Source organism: Lactuca serriola, chromosome 9, assembly GCF_051521515.1.
Source record: "Lactuca serriola cultivar US96UC23 chromosome 9, Lser_US96UC23_V15, whole genome shotgun sequence".
Classification (NCBI taxonomy): Eukaryota; Viridiplantae; Streptophyta; class Magnoliopsida; order Asterales; family Asteraceae; genus Lactuca; species Lactuca serriola.
In genome coordinates, this window is record NC_136416.1 from 158440073 (window position 1) to 158447141 (window position 7069).

The window sequence follows — 7069 nt, forward strand, 5'->3', positions numbered from 1 at the left end:
TAAACGCAAAGTAAAAGGTTTTTACACCCAAATCAGAAACTAAATACAGAAAAGTACCACAATGGAATGCTAAACATGGTCACGTCAGCAATCCATATGATAACCGACATGTATCCGCTCTCCAATCCTTCCGATCTCCGCTCCCGTTAGCTTAACGGCCTTCCGGCTGCCTTCTAGACCCTCAAAACGGCTTAACAGAAGTTAATTGTCGACTAAATTAGGTTAGAAGTCGCCTGCAATCGATCTGTGGAATTATCTTTAAATATAGCATCCGACTCGTCGAGTCAAGTGGTGACTCGTCGAGTCCCTCTCACATTCCCCATATTGCGATAACTCTCTGGCATCCCGAGTCATTATCTTCTCGATTCTTCGATTAGACTCACCGAGTAGACGATCTGACTCGCCGAGTAGGTGCCTTTTTCAATGTTTTTCTTCTTTATTCCATTCTCAATCTTCTAACTGTTTCTCCCGCTTCCTTTCGCTTCCGAGCTTCATCTTTGGACTGAAAAACATAATTTAACACTTTTAAGTAACTTTTGTCCATAATATGCGATAATTAAGTTAATAAATGAATACTTAATATGAACTAATTATGCACATATCAAAATACCCCACACTTGTCTTTTGCTTGCCCTCAAGCAAAACTGAATTTTAACACATTAGAATTATGTATAACAACTCCAATCTAACCCAGCCATTATGCCAAGACCGCAACGCATGCATTTGTGTCTAAAATTTTCCTAATATCCCCCCCATATTCCAAATACTCACAATCCTCATAAACATTCACCCACTCACCCCGAACTATGCTCATTTTATGCAACCCTCCGAATCCATCCGCAGAAAACCTCTTTACCCTCAAGGTTTTTTAATTGAGCAATCCAAGCATACATATTCTAGAAAATTACAATTTTTCGATACCATTATGGAGCTCTTTGAATTCATCTCTTCTTTGATATTTGCTTTGATCTCTTTGAATTCATCACCTTTATTGTTTGATTTTCGGGTATCTTCAACTTTTTTGAATTTCTTGGAATTTTGATCTTTTGATCTTCACTTTATTTGCTCCAAAATTCCTATAACTTTTCATGCAATTCTTTTTTTTTTTTCATGTATTTCTCAATATATTTTTTTTCTTAAATCCCTACATGCTTAAGCAGGGGCGCTCAATCTCAACCTTTATTGGCTAATGATAAAAACTTTCCTGGATACATTTCAGGTTTAGGCTGCTAAACATATTGCATCCCTCAGGCTGAGCAAGGTCATGTTTTTGTTTCATGATTTCAGTGAAATAAGGAAGCCACAAATGCACTAGAACGTGTATAGGCTCAACTAAACATTTGGGTTATCATGAAATTATCAACACAACTCTAACATGGAATCCTAATTTTTTTTTTTTACCAAAATTTTCTAAATAAATCCTAAGTAACACTTTTGGTATGCAAAATTTTAAAATTAACCTAAATTAAGACTCTAGATTTTCTATTATGTAACCAACCCCCTACCCCACACTTATTTGATGCAATGCCCTCATTGCATATTATGCCATAAAAATAAACTAAAGAGGGAATTGAAACAAACTCCCCTGGAATAGCAGTCGATAGGCTGATCACTCTCATTTAAGCTCCAACTTCAATCAACTTTAGACATGGTAACATCTCATCCATGCCTTGGGTGTCAAAACTCGTGTGGGTCGCTCCAAATTCGCGGAAATCAGTGTAAGATCTTCAAGAATGGATATGGAAGAATAATTGAGCAAGTAGGACAAGTAGCAACATCAAATCAGTAGTTCGTCGGTATAACATTTGAACGACTCGTCGAGTCTTATGGTGGACTCGTCGAGTACCAGCGTGCCTTCTCAGAATATGTAGAAATACAAGGCGACTCGTCGAGTCAGCTTAGTGCACTCGTCGAGTAGGCCACTGAACGAAAAAAACTTGGTATTTTGTAACTGTTTTATCCTCTAAAAACGTCTCTAACTCTTCCCCATGTTTAGACTCAATTGCTCATACCCCTAAGGACCGGACTCGACACTTTGACGTTAAAGTTCCACCTCCTTGACTCTCTTTCTCACTTTGATTCCATGACTCTAAACCCATTTGAAGCTAGTACTCCTAATTCAATTCTGAAAGCATCTGAAGGGTAAAAGTTTTGCAAAGATCTGAAACATCAAGAGCATCAACATCGAAAACAAAATTTAAACAAACTAAAAATAAAAATAAAAACTCACTAAAATAAATAAAAAAAACAAAATAACTAAAAAGGATATCACGATCACTCGACTTCGTCGAAATTAAGTTACAATTGTTGATTAAATCCCTTGCATGCAAGAGGTGGTTTGTGAAAACAAAAACTTTCGGGACCTGTCAGACTATTTCCTTTGTTTTCTTTGCAACATTAACTAAAAGTAGAACAAGAAGTGACCAAACTAGTCAAGAACAGCAAGAGCTCGGTCTTCCACTTAACCACCACGACATGCCTTGCTATACTACGCCTCATAGATCGAGTTGGACAAATCAACAAAGTAGTAGACTAAACAAGTCAAGAATTCCCTGATCGCTTGCAATCTCGAAACCCATGCAAAAAGTAAAACCAAATAATGTGTACGATCATGAATTCCTGCACATAGCAACAAAAACCTTCCCGACAAGTGACATAATATCATCGAAAATAAAATAAAAATAAAAATAAAAAACTAACTAAACACAAATAACGAATAATCAAATAAACTAAATCAATTGAAAGTCGTTCCCCGGAAACGACGCCAAAAACTTGATGTGCACAAAAGTACCCACTAATTTTAATATTTATAACCTAACAAACTTAGACTATCTATGCACTTATAGGCAGTGTACCTAGTCAGATTACAGTATAGCTTAGGTAAGTCGGGTGTCGATCACAGGGAACGGTGGATTAATTTAATATATTTGATTATAGGTTATAGATCACACGGAAATAATAAAGAAAATGGTTTAATAAATCTCAAACTAACAATTAACAACTCTCGATAAACTAACAGGAAAGCATATCTCTTCAGGTACTTTGGTTTAGATAAATTACACCTTAAAACATAGACAATTGCATACACAAATTCATTTATTCAATGTTCACCGATTCCTAAAATGATTAGATTCGCGTTCACTATAACTAATCTTTTAGCAAACAAGTCAATTTAAACAGTGATCAGTTGATTAAACTAACATGCTTCCTAGTGTTCAGTTCGTATCAAGCAAGACTTGTAAATATAATTAATCGAATTACTGATTCAATTTAACCTCTTGTTGATGGTCATCAAACAAGGCTCACACATTAACTTACTTATTCTCAAATTAATTCTAGTTTCACATTCGTTATTTCTAGTCTTATAATCTCGATGGTCATCAAAAATCATAAGAGACAAGCAAATCAAGCAGATGTTCATACAACTTAATTCACTTAACAATTAACAGCAAATAATCATCATTAACACATAAGGATCTTTTAACAAGCTTGGTAAGATAAATTAAACACAAATAAACTATTCAATATAGCAATTAGTCTAATAATCAAAGCTTCATTCAATCATAAACGCAAAGTAAAAGGTTTTTACACCCAAATCAGAAACTAAATACAGAAAAGTACCACAATGGAATGCTAAACATGGTCACGTCAGCAATCCATATGATAACCGACATGTATCCGCTCTCCAATCCTTCCGATCTCCGCTCCCGTTAGCTTAACGGCCTTCCGGCCGCCTTCTAGACCCTCAAAACGGCTTAACAGAAGTTAATTGTTGACTAAATTAGGTTAGAAGTCGCCTGCAATCGATCTGTGGAATTATCTTTAAATATAGCATCCGACTCGTCGAGTCAAGTGGTGACTCGTCGAGTCCCTCTCACATTCCCCGTATTGCGATAACTCTCTGGGATCCCGAGTCATTATCTTCTCGATTCTTGGATTGGACTCGCCGAGTAGACGATCTGACTCGCCGAGTAGGTGCCTTTTTCAGTGTTTTTCTTCTTTATTCCATTCTCAATCTTCTAACTGCTTCTCCCGCTTCCTTTCGCTTCCGAGCTTCATCTTTGGACTGAAAAACATAATTTAACACTTTTAAGTACCTTTTGTCCATAATATGCGATAATTAAGTTAATAAATGAATACTTAATATGAACTAATTATGCACATATCAGCAGCACACGTCTTCAGTGGCAGTGGAATGACACCGGTGACGAAAGACGGCATACGGGTGGTGCGACATCGGAGTTAGGGAAGGAGGGTGAAGGTGAAGTTGGCGGTTGACTTCCCGTTCCTAGGGTTAGGGTTTTGAACCCTTAAATACCCACTCCATCTAAATGTTTTCCATATTGACAATAACAATCCCTCCCTTCACATTTTCTTTCAAAGCAAGGCCAATATTTACCATTTAAACCCTGAATCCATAAATTTTTTCATAATAAGTCTGGATTTACTAAACAACCCCTTATCTTCTAAAATCTTTACAAAACTAATCCAGAATTTACAAAACCGCCCCTTGCTTGACAAATTCTTTTCAATTAAGGTCTAGAATTTACCCTTTAGCCCCCAACTTCTAAATTTATGAGAATTAGCCCCTCGAGACCATCCTTTGATATATAATTATTTATTTTAGGGCTACTATTCGTCCATTAATTCGTTTATTTATCTATTTAATAAATGGGGTGTTATAGTTTGCACCTATTTAAACACATTATAACCCCTCAACTCAGCCCCTATCGTCCAAAGTAAACCCTAACTCGAAGCCCTAGCCGTTTTTAGTGTGTTCTTGAGTCGTGTGGTGTTACTTTGTGTGATTGAAGCTTAAAGAAAAGAAGGAGGATTGTGATATCAAAGGGAAACAAGAAGATCCAGAGTTTTAAGCATATTTCTAGCTTATTAGAGGTATAAAGCTGAAACATTGTCTATTCATTGTCTAGATCTTGATTTTGGACCTTTTTCTTCATCTTTCTAAGCCCTAGTGAGGATGTATTTGAGATTGAGTATAAGAAGTGAGTTTGTGATTAAGATCTAGGGCTATTGGGGGTCTTTATGGCATAAAGGTGCCCACTTTGTTGCCATAAACACCCCATACATCTTGTAGACCATCTTTTATGGCGTTTTGAGCCAAAGATCCCATGCATGTGCACCAAGCTTGAGGCTTTACGTGTAAAATGGACATTAGGAGGCCAGATCTATGCTTTTGATGTGTTAGGAGGCCAGATTTTGGGTTGCATATTCAAATTGATAACTTAGAAGGGTTGTTGTGTGTAACATCCCAAAATACAGGCAAAAAATTTCATTTTTTAAAAAAATAGGTCAATTCATAAAAACTTCGATATAAAAGTTTCATAATAAAGCTTCATGTCTGAAAACCAGCCACATCATAATAATATGTCAGAGTACATCCCAGAAAAATCCATAATGCAGAAAACAAGAGTGTGTGTGTGTGTGTGATATGCCGCTGCCGCGCCAGCTCCTTCCCCCTAGCTGAAGAGGTACCTGAAACCAAAACAGTAAACTGTAAGCATGAAGCTTAGTGAGTTCTCCCATAATACCTCATACCATGCAACCATATAATGAACAGCTAGGAGATACGGGCCTCGCCCACACTCATGAAGATACGCGCCTCGCCCACACTCCGCTATCTGAAAGATACGGGCCTCACCCACACTCAGCTACTAAGCCATAACATACAAGTATCACATAGAAAACGAGTATAAACAATTCTATCATACTAGCATATATCATAATCAAACTCAATTATGAGATACGGGCTCTGCCCACACTCCGATACTATATATCATCTATACGGGTCGACCTTTGTGCCTTAGACCCGTTCCTCCTGGAAGGAAACTCACCTCAAAAAGTATTTACCGAAAGTTTGCCTGCTAGACGTCTGACTGCTGTACCGGTAATCCTCCGCCTATAAATCCATAAAAATAGATTAGTTACTCATAAATACCCTTAGGTCAAATGACTGACCTACCTCTGGTCCAAGGTCAACTCCTTAGTCAAAGTCAACTTCCAGTTGACTGGACTCGCCGAGTCATGGCACAGACTCGCCGAGTCCCTCTCCTACTATCCCAGTTCTACTCGTCAAGTCCCTCTTCCCACTCACTGAGTCACCCTTAACTTACTTCTAGGGACGATTAGACTGAATCGCGATCCGACTCGCCGAGTCCGAGAACAACTCGCCGAGTCCCACGAGCAGATCTCCTAATCGCTTCCAAATCCTCACCAAAGCATCCATCTTGAGGATTTGGTTTCTGGGACTATTGTTACACGTTAAATTGCTAACTCCGTGTACAGCTACGAAGGGTTGGACCTTCTACACTTAAACCCTTCGTAACTTAGTAACAGCTCATATGACTCGCCGAGTTTGAAGAACAACTCGCCGAGTTCCAGGCAATCTTCATAGGACTCACCGAGTGGTTCATCCAACTCATCGAGTCTAAGACCATCTTCATAGAACCCGCCGAGTCCACTTTGGAACTCGTCGAGTCCTTTCAACTCTCCTCCCATACAGACCAAATCTGAGACATGCAACGGTTCCAAACCATGGATCTAAGCTCCCAGGGGATGCTTATCACATAAAGTTGCAAACTTTACGTGCATGCATGGCCCTATGAGCTCCAAAAGGCAATTCCAAGCTCTTTATGAGGTCATACTCTCAATAGGGACCTCAATCACTTCTACCACAGAGACTTTACACTTCAAAGATGTCCATAAGGTCCAGATCCTAAGTCCTTTCAGAACATAGAGCATAAACACATGGATTTTGAGGTTTTAGGGCTTGAAAATCACCAATTAGGGACAAAAAGGGGATCGAATGAACTAGTGATCAAGGTAGGAACTTTTCTACCTGAATGGAAGCTTCCTACAGTCTAGATTTCTGATCTACTTCCCCTTCTTGCACTCTTCAACCTCCTCCTTCTTCTACTAAGCTCCAAACTTCCTTCACAAGGATAAGATCACTCACAAGAACAATATGGGGGCTAGGGTTTCGCTCTACAGTTCTCTAGAAGTGTTAGGGACAAAGGAGGTCGAGTTAGAGCGTTTAAATAAGGTGCAAACA